At 42.3% G+C, this 16,900-nt stretch overlaps 1 protein-coding gene across 1 annotated transcript in view; it reads left to right on the top strand.

Moving 5' to 3' along the window:
• LOC126273380 (pro-resilin-like) overlaps positions 1-16,900 on the top strand; it is a 367,374-nt gene that overhangs the window by 216,002 nt on the left and 134,472 nt on the right. The gene's annotated exons all lie outside the window — the stretch shown is intronic.

Consider the following 16,900-nt stretch of genomic DNA (forward strand, 5'->3'; position numbering starts at 1 on the left):
TTGGGATACGGCTCCACGTTTTTTTGTTGGAGAAGAACGGCCACTATCAAACAAGTGAAAGTATCCATTTGCACACCAAACAGGAGCTGGAAACGGGAGTAGCCAAAACGGGGGGATTACTAAGGGCCTCTTTAACTGTATACAAGGATACCTGTGACTCTCGTCCCAGTAGAAATCAACTCTATTCACACAGTGGTCATTAAGGGGCCGAGATGATAAACTAAAATTTGGAACCAGCTTACGATAAAACTTGCCATACCAATAAACCTAGCTACAGCCTTCTTATATCTGGGCACAGGGAATCTATCCAAATACCAACTGCGCTTCTGATTGATCCTGATACCCTCCGCAGAAACTAAATGGCCTAAAACCGATATCTGCGGACATGCCCACGTAACTCTGGATGGTTTGACGGTGAACCCTGCCTCCCTAAGACGTCCCAGAAACGCCTCCAGGTGTTTCAAATGATCCGTGAAGGTGGCACTATAAACCATCAAATCGTTGGAGGAGTTATATACACATTTAAACTTCAGATCACCCAAGACACAGCCTAAAAGGTGTGACAAAATAGCCGCACCAATCTCCAAGCCAAAAGGAACACTGTTGAAGTCATATAAATTGCAGCCCGTATAGAAGTCGCTAATATGTCTATAACCCTCAAATAAATTAATTTCATAATATGAATGATTAAGATCAAGAACCGTAGAGGACTTGGCGCAGCGAACCACACAAAGAAAATGTTTAAATGAGACAAAAGTGCAGAATCTCCAACAATATTTTGGTTCACTAATTTGTCGTCAACCACCGGACGGAACTCCCCTCTCTTGGCTCTAGGTACTAGAGATATTGACAATGCATAGGGCGATGTAGAGGGTCTGATCACTCCATGACATAATCAAGGATCGTAAGCTCTTCAATTTCGGATGGGATAGGCTATACGGAGCCTGTCTAACTGGCACTTCATCAGTAAGGGTTATCTACTGAATTATATTCATTATGCCCAGCTTATAATCTAGGACATCTTAGAAATGACTAAAACTCTGCAAAAATTAATGGGTCTTGTCTGAACTCAAGCGGTTGACCTCACGTTTCCCAAAGGGGGAGAATACACTGCAAACTTCCAAAGAACTATGACCGGAACACAAGGTAAACCTCTCAAAAAGAGGAACTTGAAATAAACAACCCTTTCCCGAAAATCCAATATTAACCCAGCAATCTGTGTAAAATAGCCACCGAAGAATTAAATTGGCAAAGTTCTTCACCACTAATAAATCGATCGGCCTTCAAAAGATACAAATGTTTCCCTTGTTTAGCAGTTCCCCAACCAGAGACAGCACCTCCACATTCACAGCGCGATAACTCTGAGAGGAGGGGCATGTCAAAGTAATTTAGAGATAGCCTTGTATTCCAAATACCACTGGTAGTCAAGAAGCTCCCTTGGCCTAGGTCTAGAATCTTTGATAAGTAATAAAAGAATTCTAGCAGAAGAACTCACCATAATTCTGCCAACAGCCTTGTCAGAGAGGGCGGAGGAGTGAAGAGAGGTTTAGGGCACTCTTGTCCCAGGGATGTGGAACTGGCCACAAAGGCGGGAGAATCGGCTATGGTCAACGGCATGAGGATGCCGAAGGCAATGGAAACCACTGCATTAATGTCACATAATGTGTATCCACAGGACATGTGGCCTGTAACTGAAAAAGTGTCATGGTAATCTCTCCATCGGCAAAAGATTCCGGAATAGTCCCCCATCCGGTTCTCCAGGAGGGGACTGCCAAGGGGAGGTGACCATTAAAAAAACAGTTAAAAATTGAACGAAAGCGTAACATCCTACGAGTCGGGAAGCGGAATATCAGAAGCTTGAACATCGCAGGGAAGCTAGGAAATCTGAAAAGGGAAATGCAAAGGCTCATTCTAGATGTTGTAGGGGTCAGTGAACTGAAATGGAAAGAAAACAAGGATTTATGATCAAATGAGTATAGGGTAATATCAACAGCAACAAAAGGTGGAATAACGGGAGTAGGATTCATTATGAATAGGAATGTAGGGCAAAGAGTGTGTTACTGTGAATCGTTCAGTGATAGTGCTGTTCTTATCAGACAACGATAGTTCAGGTATATATGCCCACGTCACAAGCCGAATATGAAGAGATAGAGAAAGTATACGAGGAGATTTAAAGGATAATACAGTACGTAAAGAAAGATGAAAATTTAACAGATATGGAGGACTGGAATGCAAATAGAGGGGAAAGAGTAGAAGAAACGGTTACTGGCGAATATAGGCTTAGGACAAGCAATTGCAAAGGAGAAAGACTAATTGAATCCTTTAATAAATTTCAGCTAGTAATAGCGAATTATAGCGAATACTCTGTTCAAGGTTCAGAAGAGGAGGAGATATACTTGGAAAAGGTCGGATCATACAACATAGTCAGGCAGAGATTTCGAAATCAGATAGTGGAATGGAAAAGAAAATTGAGGATGTATTAGACGACGATCACTTTAGCTTTAGGAAAGGTAAAGAAGGCACGAGGGAGGAAATTCTGAGGTTGCAGTTGAGAATGGAGTTAAGACTAAAGAAAAATCAAGACACGTTCATAGGAGTAGGCTGAAGTTTAAAAGATTAGTAGACAAGAATCAATACGCAAAGAAGTGGGACACGGGAGCTCTAAGGGATCACGAGCTACACTTGAAGTTATCTAAGGCTATATAAACAGCAATAATGAGTTGCTCACTAGGCAGTAAAGTTGAAGAGGAATGGACATTTCAAAAAAGGAAAATCACAGAAGTTCGAAAGAAAAACATATGTACAAAGAAGGTAAATGTGAAGAAACCGTGCGAAGAAATACTTCAGATGGACGATGGAAGAAGGAAGTGCAAAACTGTCAGTGAAATTCAGGAATACAGAAATACAAGTCGCTGAGGAATGAGATAAATCGGAATGGAGAGAAGCTAAGACTAAATGGCTGTACGAAAATGTGAAGTAATCGAAAAATAAATGAGTGTCGAAGGACTGACTCCACAGGAAAGTCAAAACATTCTTCCGCGACATTAAAAGAAAGGGTGGTAACATTAAGAGTGCAACGGTATTTCCACTGTAAAATGCAGAGGAGAGAGCAGATAGGTGGAAAGAGTACACTGAAAGCCTCTATGAGTGGACAGATTTGTCTGATGTGATAGGAGAAACAGTAGTCGATTTAGAAGAGATAGGGGATCCAGTATTACGATAAGAATTTATGAGAGCTTTGGTGGACTTAAGATCAAATAAGGCAGAAGGGATGCATGACATTCTATCAGAATTTAGGAAAGGTAAAGAAGGCACGAGGGAGGAAATTCTGAGGTTGCAGTTGAGAATGGAATCAAGACTAAAGAAAAATCAAGACACGTTCATAGGATTTGTCGACCCGGAAAAAGCGTTCGTCGCTGTAAAACGGTGCAAGATGTTCGAAATCCTGAGAAAAGTAGGAGTAAGATATTAAGAAAGACGGGCAATATACAACATGTACGAGAGCCAAGAGGGAATAATAAGAGTGATTGTCAACTAGATAAAAAAAAGTCGATAATCATGCTATACTTTTATGTTCTAGTTTTTATTCCTATAACATTTCTGTTTGACGAGAGCACTTTTGCTCAGACGTTTTCAACCATAGTGTGATTATATGTTTTCCATGTAACTTTTTATTCTGATGAGCATTGCCCTAGTGCAATCGAAACCATGGTAAAGTGACAAAAATTTTGTGCAAGCGAAGTGGCTTTATGTACGTCCTGTAATTATATAGTGCAGGGCTGCTGGTTCACAACCACTCAAAATGTTTAAAATTTGAATACTTGATAATACTTCAGCGAATATGGGAGAAATAATTGCAACAGTAAATTGCAATAACAAAGACAATAAAAACAGTAATGATTAAAAATAATAAACTAGGAGCTGGTGAATGATGCAACAGGGAAAGTTTTCTATCTTGATTCAGGAAAACACGCTCTGCTACCATTGAATCTATTGTCTTTGAAGGATGTGGATTAACCAAAATCAAACACATGATATTACTGCGCCAGGGATTTAAGTATACTAAGAGAAACAACTTATAAGATCAGCAACAATTACATTAACCCTTAAGTGCTCTAGTGGGGTCCCGGAGAACCCCAGAGATAGCATACAATACATAGTACATGAACGGAACAACAGATGGCACCTGTGTTTTTGGTAATCCTCAGTGAAGTGCTGCCTTTTAACGATGAGTGTTGAATGCGGTGTTCCCAGTATTACTGTGTGAGATAAAGAAAAAGAGGTCTCAGAATACCCCACCAGAGTAAAACGTAAGTTGTTTTTGACTATCTCAATTAGTGTTTTACGCGAATGAAATCTTAGAGTACTTAGAAAACAGCACACTTTCCATGATAACGTTAATTGTTAAGGTTATGTGAGTATGAATGCATTATTTTTCAGAATGGCATCGTCGAAGTCACTAACAGATGACGAGTTGGAAAGAATAGTGAATGATCCTGCGTTTTTGCAATCTGATGAGGAAGCCACAGCAGATGAGGGTGAATTTATACTAAGTGATCATGATTCCACCTCTGAAGCTACATCAGAAAGTAGTTGTGGAGAATCAGATGAAGAGGTGTGTATTAGGCCATCCGCTGACAGATATTTTTTTGGAAAAAAGCAGTGCTACAAGTGGTCAAAAGAAGCTCCTCCTACAAATTGTACCCGTTCTCACAATATAGTTAGCCATCTTCTAGGTGGTAAACGTGAAGCAAAAACGATTGATTCAACCGACATATTATCTGCTTGGGAACTGTTCATTAGTGAAGATTTATTGCAACTAATACTCACCAATACAAATGTCAAGATACATAACATGTCAAACAAATACAGAGCTCCTAAGCCAGCGTTCATAAAGCTGGTAGATGTAACGGAACTGAGAGCATTTCTGGGTCATCTTTATTTATCTGGAGTAATGAAATCCAAGCACGAAAATATTGTTGGACTTTTTGCTAATGATGGAACTGGTCGTGATGGGTTTCGAGCCACTATGATCGTTCAGGGATTTTTATTCATTTTGTCTTGTTTGCGATTCGATTGTGCTGCTACAAGAGGTGCTAGGAAGGCTGATGACAGACTTGCAGTTATTAGAGATGTGTGGGAACTCTTTATAGACAAATGTCAAAAGTATTATACTCCAGGAGCGTACGTGACAATCGATGAAATGTTAGCACCATTTCGAGGTAGGTGCAAATTTCGCATGTATATGCCCATGAAGCCAGCCAAATACGACCTCAAAGTTAAGTGCCTTTGTGACTCACGAACATTCTATTTATGCAATGCATTTGTTTACACAGAAAAAGGGACAAATAGAAGTACATTATCAATCCCAACACAGGATGTTTTGAAATTAATAACACCAACTGAGGGAAGCAATAGACATGTGACAGTAGACAATTGGTTCATGTCACTTGAACTCTGTGATCAACTAGAAGCCAAAACGTTGAATGTCTTAGGCACTCTAAAGGAAAATAAACCGCAGATCCCAGAAGAATTCATACCAAACAGAAGGCGCCCCGTAGAATCTGCATTATTCGGGCATAACGAAGGAAAGACAATTTGTCGTTATGCTCCTCGGAAACGTCGAGCTGTTGTGTTTGTTTCATCTATACATGACAATCAGAAAATTAGTACTCAACAGAAAAAACCTGAAATGATCACAGATTAGAATGCCACAAAAGGAGGAGTGGACGCACCGGACCATATGTGCGCCAACTGTTCGTTATCACGGCGAACAAGCAGGTGGCCATTCTAAACATAGTGCACCAAACAACTTGATGAAACAAATGATTTAAAAAGAAGAGAATTGCTACAAAAGCTTGGAATGGATTTAGTAAAGCCCCATACACAACGTCGAGATGTCCGACCCATTCTCGTGAACTGAGAGACGTTGTTGTTAAACTTGATGGTACTCCGCTTACCTCAACATCTTCAGAGCCAGAACCCATGTGGAAAGCAAGATGCTGCATGTGCGCAAGAAATGTGGACAAGAAAACCAAAATAGTGTGTGAAAAATGTTCAAAACATGTTTTCCCTAACCACAGATTTTCAGTGTGCCAAAATTGTTTGTAATCACATCTGAAATATGTAAAAATGTTTATAATATTCACTGATAAAAGTGCAATTCAAAACAAAATTTCCTTAAATTACAGTTTCGTTTTTCTTATTGGGGTATTCCGAGACCCCACTAGAGTATTAGTGTATGAGCATTTCACTACAGTAGATAAGGGTTAAACAGCAGTCAAAAGAGAACAACAGTTTAAATACTACAAGAGTTATAAAATGATAGCTGACCTTGTATCATATTGTACCTCTTTACAGACAACGCCATAAATTGCAAACCTTTAACGTCAAATTATGACAAAACGTTATTACCATTTAAGACATAGACGGTATATACTTTAACACAGGGCACGGCTTGAGACAATAGGAATGAGCACAAATAAGTTAAATACTTCTGACAATATAATTACAAACTTGCCCCAGTGGGCTGACTCAACATTTAAACAACCATGAAACTAAGGAGCCACGGCCTAAATTTTAGAATAAAATAAAAATAACAAATATGAAATGTTAGGCATGGGAGCTGTAGCCAGTACTAGAATTCAATGAGAGAAGTAACAAATTTTATACTTGCCGCTGCAGCCTTTTCTTTTTCCACAGTTATCAACGGGCAGCCAGAACATTCAGTAGCCATACATTCCTAAAGCATGAGGTTTAATCCATGGAATGCAAATTATATGCTTTTCCTCTTGCAAGATGTGACAGGTAAAGCCGAACACAACAATTAGTACCCTAAAGGGCGATGAGCTGACAAAATAAGAATAATTAAAAAGAATATGTTTGCATCTAGGCACCGCACCTACGAAATACAGTCGACAGCGGCCGAAACGACTAGATCTCCAAACCCAGTGCCATTACAGCAGCAGATATTAAAAAAGGGGGAGGGGTAACCATATTAAATAAACTACTAAACCAACAGAATGAGCAGTTGCAAGGAGTGTGTCAGAACCCTCCATTAAATTGAAATCAATATAGCCAACTTAGCGCTATTCTTTTCATTGTATAATGACTCTAATATCGATAGTAACAATCTGAGGGCGAAACATGGGAGCGCAATTCTAAGCATTGTCGTGAGACGAGGTCTGTCTACGACAGTGGAAGTAGTAGTGTCGGTCGAGAGCTCGGAGACAGAAGACGTGGCATACTGCCCTCACGTCGGTGATGGCAGAACTTAACTACACTCAAGGCCTGATTCCATTTATGTATCCAGGAGAGATTTAGATGGCCTAACAACGCTTTAAGATAGAATTCAAGGTAAAATTCATAAGCATAGCGCAAAAGCAATTGCAGGGTTAGGCTCGTGATTGTTAGTTCGAGTTTACAATAATCCCATGTTTTGCTTGTCAGTTAAAGAAGCCTCTTTATCCTCCAAATAATGATAATTATTCTCCACATCTAACTAATAAATAGATGTTGTGGTTATTAGATGCTAATCTAACTTTGAAATTGAAATCATTTGTCGATCTCGCACTCAGCCATTACTGATACTTATACGGTCATTGTAAGGCATTTAGCCGTTATTAATACTTGGTCATGATAATTTTGAGGTTTTAAATAGACTTAATTTATGAAATCCCTTCTCACAAGTTATTTAGTAATTAACATGACCCAAGCAACTCCTTTGTGTTACATTCATTTTTAGTAACAATACGTTTCAGATGCTCCTGCTGCATGCTGCTGTATACCACGTAGAAAAACTTATGGACGCAACAGAGTCACTAGCACACCACAGCATGTCATGTTCTCCAATCTAGTGAATTCCGTTGCGCAAGTGAGATTCTGTATCACTTGTAAAGTCTTGTTCATAAACGCAGCCAGATACCTTACATATTCATTGTTGCAGCTTCATTAGTTCCTGAGTTTCTCATATTCAAATACACAGTGAGATAGCTTCTCCAAATGTTAGCTTTAAGTCTTTCATGCAACAGCCTTGACGCAGTGGATACACCGGTTCCCGTGAGATCACCGAAGTCAAACGCTGTCGGTCATGGTCGGCACTGGGATGGGTGACCATCCAGGCCGCCTTGCGCTGTTGCCATTTTTCGGCGTGCACTCAGCTTCGTGATGCCAACTGACGAGCTACTCGAGCGAATAGTAGCTGCTTCGGTCACGAATACCCTCTTACGACAGGGAGAGCGATGTGCTGACCCCACGACCCTCCTATCCGCATCCTCCACCGAGGATGACACGGCGGTCGGATGGTCCCGGTAGGCCACTCGTGGCCTGAGGAGGGAGTGCTTTTTTTATGTAATGATAAGGGCTTATGACAGTGAAACTGACACACATACAATATGCACACTGTGTTGTGCGGGATAGATTCCGTTCACTGGTAGCTCACGTAGCTTATCGAGTCCATTTTCACAAACGAGCATAGGCATAATTTGATGTAGGTGCGTTACACAGTTTACAACAAGAATAGTTTCCTGTAGTCATTAAAAGAAAGTTGGCCGATTTAAAAACATGTTACACTGTTAAAACAAGGGATGCTAAACTGACATAGAATAACTGTTCGTTTAGGTAATCAGAGTGAGGAAAGAAGCAGTTACATAAAATAATTAATAGATTACAATTACCTACATTGACCCCTTAGGGCTTTAGAATGAGAAAAACAACAGTTAAATGAAACAGCTAACAGACTAGAATTACATAACTTGGTGAGCGGTAATCTCCTACACGAAGATGTTGCAGTCTGACGTGGAGTGTAGCACAGTCACAAAGGTATTAAGGTCCAAAGCGGCCTACCACGCTGACTTTGACGCTGAGACAGACTAAAGGCACGTCTAAGTGTGGGTCACCATTAACGCTCGACAATGCTGCAGCGATAGTGCTCAGCGAGAAGGCTAAATTTGAGAATTTTATAGTACATTCGGACTGTGGGTATCACAAAAGACAGTAGAATAAAAAAATAATCCGAGAAGTACCGTCGAGCATGGACTAAGAAACCTAAACTTACAGAAAATTTTAATTTCAGTTCATCTCCAGTTCACATAAGCAGCGATAGTAGGACAGGCAGGACAGTGAGACTCTTACCTGCCCAGAAGAATCACGCTTACTTGTAAAAGTTCGATCTACCCTTCAGACAAGACGTGGGTTTCTCGGGTCCTAAATTAACAATAGGCGACCAAGCGACCAGGGGGATTAATAGCGCTGCCAAGAATCAGCTACCATGAGCAACTACACTCCCGGAAATTGAAATAAGAACACCGTGAATTCATTGTCCCAGGACGGGGAAACTTTATTGACACATTCCTGGGGTCAGATACATCACATGATCACACTGAAAGAACCAAAGGCACATAGACACAGGCAACAGAGCATGCACAATGTCGGCACTACTACAGTGTATATCCACCTTTCGCAGCAATGCAGGCTGCTATTCTCCCATGGAGACGATCGTAGAGATGGTGAATGTAGTCCTGTGGAACGGCTTGCCATGCCATTTCCACCTGGCGCCTCAGTTGGACCAGCGTTCGTGCTGGACGTGCAGACCACGTGAGACGACGCTTCATCCTCTCCCAAACATGCTCAATGGGGGTCAGATCCGGAGATCTTGATGGCCAGGGTAGTTGACTTACACCTTCTAGAGCACGTTGGGTGGCACGGGATACATGCGGACGTTCATTGTCCTGTTGGAACAGCAAGTTCCATTGCCGGTCTAGGAATGGTAGAACGATGGGTTCGATGACGGTTTGGATGTACCGTGCTCTATTCAGTGTCCCCTCGACGATCACCAGAGGTGTACGGCCAGTGTAGGAGATCGCTCTCCACACCATGATGCCGGGTGTTGGCCCTGTGTGCCTCGGTCGTATGCAGTCCTGATTGTGGCGCTCACCTGCACGGCGCCAAACACGCATACGACCATCATTGGCACCAAGGCAGAAGCGACTCTCATCGCTGAAGACGACAAGTCTCCATTCGTCCCTCCATTCACGCCTGTCGCGACACCACTGGAGGCGGGCTGCACGATGTTGGGGCGTGAGCGGAAGACGGCCTAACGGTGTGCGGGACCGTAGCCCAGATTCATGGAGACGGTTGCGAATGGTCCTCGCCGATACCCCAGGAGCAACAGTGTCCCTAATTTGCTGGGAAGTGTCGGTGCGGTCCCCTACGGCACTGCGTAGGATCCTACGGTCTTGGCGTGCATCCGTGCGTCGCTGCGGTCCGGTCTCAGGTCGACGGGCACGTGCACCTTCCGCCGACCACTGGCGACAACATCGATTTACTGTGGAGACCTCACGCCCCACGTGTTGAGCAATTCGGCGGTACGTCCACCCGGCCTCCCGCAAGCCCACTATATGCCCTCGCTCCGTCAACTGCACATACGGTTCACGTCCACGCTGTCGCGGCATGCTACCAGTGTTAAAGACTGCGATGGAGCTCCGTATGCCACGGCAAACTGGCTGACACTGACGGCGGCGGTGCACAAATGCTGCGCAGCTAGCGCCATTCGACGGCCAACACCGCGGTTCCTGGTGTGTCCGCTATGCCCTGTGTGTGTGATCATTGCTTGTACAGCCCTCTCGCAGTGTCCGGAGCAAGTATGGTGGGTCTGACACACCGGTGTTAATGTGTTCTTTTTTCCATTTCCAGGAGTGTATATTACCATACAGCAAATTAAGCTGTTCCAGAAGACTAGAGTGAGCTCTACACTACGAAACCCGTTGTACACACATAAACTTTCCAATGGCCAAGGTTAGCCTCCCTCGGCACAAATTCGAGCTACGTGACCCCCTTGACACAAAGATAGGAAGAAGTCGCATCCAAACATCATGGGTCCCAGCTCCCTGCACTCGGTGTCAACGCCTCGCTTTCCCCGATCGCGTCCGATCAGGGTGTTGGATACTTCGCTGAATTGTGATTTGAATAAACTTCATATGGATTCATGACTGTGTATAAGACATTTGTGCCGTACAAAGTAGACCAGCCTAATGAAAACTCACATTAAAAGCCGAAGACCGACATCGGCCTACAAACACCACAGAATTGAGTAAGTAACTTTGAAATTCTTTTTTATCTCAGGTGGAATACTGTCTTTGTAGAACAGAGTGTGCAAGTAGCTATATACCGAAAGAATATAATAACATTAAATTCAGCAGAAAAGTAAAATGATTTGCAGTCATGTTTTACAGAAAACCAACGTGCTTGATTCTGTTCAGTTCTGTGTTTCCATTCTCTTCCGCAAATAAAGTAAATGAATTCGAATTAATGTGTTGCCCATAGTATTTCATTAGCGATCTTTCCCAAGCTTCATTTTGAGCATGAATTTCTAAACATAGATACATTTAGAAAGGATGTGTTTGAGTTTCCATAGTTAAACAAAATTACTGATTACTGATCGAATAACGAAATGTCCGAAAAATCTACTGTTAAATCAGGCACATCATTTTCATGGATCTGCTGGTCAAAATTTAACACCAGCTACTCGATCAGGGTATCGCCTACTTCCTAGGAGATTTTATTTCTTCAAACTAAATTTTCGCATATTAAAAGCTGAATCTAATGTAACAAAATTTCTCTGTTCATATGTTTACTTTTTCTTTCCTGTTAATAAACTGTCCCTAACGTTGAAAACAGTCCCTGAAAGTTAGAACCACCTTTCATTCGCACTGAGGTACTATGTTGTTTGGGGACGGTTTTCTTGAGTTAATCACACGAAGTCTGATACGAAAGAATGTAATCACACACATTTATACAATTTTCCCAAACTGCTTAATCAAACAATTGAGCTAACTAGCATCAAACGCTGAGGTCGAAATATCTCAAGTCAAACTGCTACTGTCTCACACAAGACGATATTTTAATTAATATGGATTCAATAAAATATCAATCAGCAAATCATTACTTAGTTTCCTGTTAAATTTTCTACACAAAATTTGACTATAGATTCATCATTCAAATCAATTATCGATTGTTGCATGCAACAATGACAGTTCATTCAATTTTTAATTAAAATTTCTGTTGTAATTTTTTTGCTATTTTTAGCTTGCGGTTCAATCAGTAAAACGTAAACTTACATTGCATGAAAACGAACTGACATTCTTTGAGATATTACCATTTCTGTAATGATGGCCTGAATTATACAGCAAATTCACCTTTGTTCTTAACTGACAATACACAAAATATGAATTCACAGTAATGTCGGCATTGCGACGTATTGGTCGTTTGACAGTGTAATAACGATTCACTTTCTTAAAAAAAAGCTCCTGTCTGAACAGAAGAGGGAGAGGGTGGGGCAGAAAATGACGATTAAGTGTAAAGGACAAGTAGAGAGGCAACGTGTGCGAGCCATGTTACGCTAGGCGCAAACCGAGACGCGTTTAGCACGTGTGGCGCGGCCCAGCACAGCGCGCTTTCTTGTAACTCCACAGGTTCAAATGGGACCGCGCAAATTGCGACGCGACGCGACTGGAATGCGACGCGCGACGTTGTCGTGGCAGAGTTTCTCGTGCAGCGAGTCACCCGAGCACTGCGGGAGGGGTGAGGCGAGGAGCGGGAAGGCAGTCCTGCCAATGGCTCACTTGGGCATGGCGCACAAGGGCAGTGAAAGTATCGCGCCTCCGTAGAATACCGCCTTACCGTACGCTGAGTTTTATTGTCACTGAGTAAGTGTTTCGTTTTTCGCCGTTTAAGCGCTCCATCTCTGTTACTACATAACAATTTTCAGTTACATATATCTGTATACTTTTTTGTTTGTTCAGTCTTTTGTCGAGAACAATGCACAGTTCCATAATTGGTGAGCCATTAGCAACTGGTATTATATTTGCTGCCTCTACAATGTTTGCATATAGTAAGAAGGGACAGATGATTCGTGGTGAGGGTATTGAATAAGAAAGTAAGGAATATTATAAAATCATTTGATCTAGATGCAAGGCCGGATAATAAAGTAAGGTTATCTACTTGCTGCCTGTTTTGCTGACGTGTCTCTACGATCTGTTACAAAAAGTAGAAAAGGTCTAACTTCCACAGGTATGACCCCTTTGTGCTCCTGGGAAAAAGCGTCCAAGGCATGAAGTACTTAGGTTTCACTATCATTACTTGGATATTGATATAATAAGACACTATACTACGTTCATGTGGACATCACATGAAACAGTCGAGAAGCCCTCACAAACAACAATGCTTTAGTCGGCTCGTCGAGACGTGAAAAGAATTTCAGTGGTTGTATACAGACTATCTGTGTTAATAAACTAATTATACAATAGGGTACACAATGAAGTACTGGTCGGTATTATTCCGAAAGTATCAGCATCCTAAAAGAGTGTGGTGATTTGATACATGTTATTTGTGAAATGTATTTGCTACTTTCAAGGCAAAGTTTTTCGATATATATATATATATATATATATATATATATATATATATATATATATATATATATATATATAAAAGCACACTTGGGGGGCTTCCGCATTTCTCTTTCTCTCGCTCGGATTATTCACAGCTGCTGACGATACACCAGCCATTGTGTTGTGCGACGCATCAAACGTTTGCTTTTCTCAGTAACAGCTATTTTATTCGCGAATCACACATTGTCAGTTTGGCAAGCAGTAGGTGAGTAACCAGCATCTGGTATGTGTGTGTCGTTCAAACTGAACGTTACGCTCTTCATTATTTTAATACTGCTCAGATGAAGAAAAATAAAAAAATCGTTTAGTAAGTTTCCGTTCTATTCTTTCAGTGTTAAAAATGCGGTGGGTTATGGGGATTCACCCAAAATTCCAACAAAATTGGCTATTTATTTTCGTGTAAATTGTTAACCTTTTCTCATTCGAAGAAGCATCACCATTAATGAGTAACGGCCACATTTCTCTTGCTAACTGGTTTAACTGTACTTCTTTTACCAAAACACTGTATAATCTGCACACACCCTTTTTGCAGCAGCTGTGTGACAAAATTCTGAAACAGTGTATCCTATTCAATAAGTAATTGGCGACCAGAGAGCACAGTAAGTTACAATAAACCTCACTGTGTCAGTTTGTGAGAGCATAAGAGAAGAAAATTCGTGTTTTTTTTCATACTACAAAACTATTCTTTCAGTAGCTGTCGGTAACTCTGAAAAAACTGCAGTCACTGGAGTAATACACTCCTGGAAATGGAAAAAAAAAACACATTGACACCGGTGTGTCAGACCCACCATACTTGCTCCGGACACTGCGAGAGGGCTGTACAAGCTATGATCACACGCACGGCACAGCGGACACACCAGGAACCGCGGTGTTGGCCGTCGAATGGCGCTAGCTGCGCAGCATTTGTGCACCGCCACCGTCAGTGTCAGCCAGTTTGCCGTGGCATACGGAGCTCCATCGCAGTCTTTAACACTGGTAGCATGCCGCGACAGCGTGGACGTGAACCATATGTGCAGTTGACGGACTTTGAGCGAGGGCGTATAGTGGGCATGCGGGTGGCCGGGTAGACGTACCGCCGAATTGCTCAACACGTGGGGCGTGAGGTCTCCACAGTACATCGATGTTGTCGCCAGTGGTCGGCGGAAGGTGCACGTGCCCGTCGATCTGGGACCGGACCGCAGCGACCCACGGATGCACGCCAAGATCGTAGGATCCTACGCAGTGTCGTAGGGGACCGCACCGCCACTTCCCAGCAAATTAGGGACACTGTTGCTCCTGGGGTATCGGCGAGGACCATTCGCAACCGTCTCCATGAAGCTGGGCTACGGTCCCGCACACCGTTAGGCCGTCTTCCGCTCACGCCCCAACATCGTGCAACCCGCCTCCAGTGGTGTCGCGACAGGCGTGAATGGAGGGACGAATGGAGACGTGTCGTCTTTAGCGATGAGAGTCGCTTCTGCTTTGGTGCCAATGATGGTCGTATGCGTGTTTGGCGCCATGCAGGTGAGCGCCACAATCAGGACTGCATACGACCGAGGCACACAGGGCCAACACCCGGCATCATGGTGTGGGGAGCGATCTCCTACACTGGCCGTACACCTCTGGTGATCGTCGAGGGGACACTGAATAGTGCACGGTACATCCAAACCGTCATCGAACCCATCGTTCTACCATTCCTAGACCGGCAATGGAACTTGCTGTTCCAACAGGACAATGAACGTCCGCATGTATCCCGTGCCACCCAACGTGCTCTAGAAGGTGTAAGTCAACTACCCTGGCCAGCAAGATCTCTGGATCTGTCCCCCATTGAGCATGTTTGGGACTGGATGAAGCGTCGTCTCACGCGGTCTGCACGTCCAGCACGAACGCTGGTCCAACTGAGGCGCCAGGTGCAAATGGCATGGCAAGCCGTTCCACAGGACTACATCCAGCATCTCTACGATCGTCTCCATGGGAGTATAGCAGCCTGCATTGCTGCGAAAGGTGGATATACACTGTACTAGTGTCGACATTGTGCATACTCTGTTGCCTGTGTCTATGTGCCTGTGGTTCTGTCAGTGTGATCATGTGATGTATCTGACCCCAGGAATGTGTCAATAAAGTTTCTCCTTCCTGGGACAATGAATTGAATTCACGGTGTTCTTATTTCATTTTCCAGGATTATATATATATATATATATATATATATATATATATATATATATATATATATATATATATATATATATATAATAGAGAGTGAAATTTCTGATATCTAGCCATAGATAAGACAGTTCAGTGTGCTTACGAACTGGCAAAATACTCTCTTCTTTGTGTGGCTCTACTCGCCAAAATCTCGTTTCGATGTCTCGGGAGGTTTAGGAGATATGAGGGATGTTGTGAATATTTCATTCTCGCTGAGATCGGGAGCGAATGCGCTACATAGGATCCATTGTCTCAATATCGGAGACAGATAGAGACCTATCCAAGTCTAAAGAGAAAATCATTATGTTAGCTAAATTTCATACGCAGCAACATATGGTGTAATACGCACCAAATGCAAAATCATAGCAACACCTATTTTTTATTGCAAACTTTTCGAATTTTGCGTAGTATCTTACTAAAATGTTTCTATCACAATAAGATGTCTTTCAGCTACATGATGAGCACTTCTCTACTAAGCTGAAACAGAAATCTACAAGCAGGCAAAAATCTAATATTTTTACTGAATAGTTCCTCTTAAACCATTTGAGAAACGTTACAGGGTGCGCGCCCTGCAGTTCTGGTAGCGCAGATTGTCGCCAATCAGCGCGTGCTAAGTATGTGTACGCGTCTCAATTAGCGCAGGACCAACGCGACATGTGCAGAAATTGCGCGTCGCACTGTACTGTCGTATCACGTCACATGTGCTATACTCGCCTAAATTTGCTCTTAGACTTAGGTCAGCACTTATTTTTGACGTAGTTTTACCGGTGACGGTCTTGATAACTGCTATTTTGAATTTCGACCATTATATGTGACAGCGCCTTTTGGACTGCAAATGACAAATAAAAATAGAAAAAAGAACGCATTGCGCTATGTTCTTTTACATTATTCATTGGCAGCACAATACCTGAAAAACCTGAGGAAGATCCGTAGACTTACAGAATAAACAACGAGCACATATGTCGAAAACATAAGCATCCTCGAAAGCTGCGTACTTTCCTATCTGCTTACTTAGGTTTTCTGTATCGAAATAATCAGCAACCAGTTGAATAAAAGAAATTTAGTGCCCATCTTCAGAAGGTTATACCAATAACATTATTTGCGAGTGTCAGTGTAGATATAACCTTTTGAAGAAGGACACTAAGTGCTTGAAATTGGTTATGAAATTAATCTTATTTATGCAACTGGTTGATGATTATTTCGAGTTGCTGAGTATGAATGAAATTCTATACTTATGTTTTCATGAGGACTAGTTCACGTGTCAGTTA

This window comes from Schistocerca gregaria, chromosome 5 (assembly GCF_023897955.1).
Source record: "Schistocerca gregaria isolate iqSchGreg1 chromosome 5, iqSchGreg1.2, whole genome shotgun sequence".
Taxonomy (NCBI): Eukaryota; Metazoa; Arthropoda; class Insecta; order Orthoptera; family Acrididae; genus Schistocerca; species Schistocerca gregaria.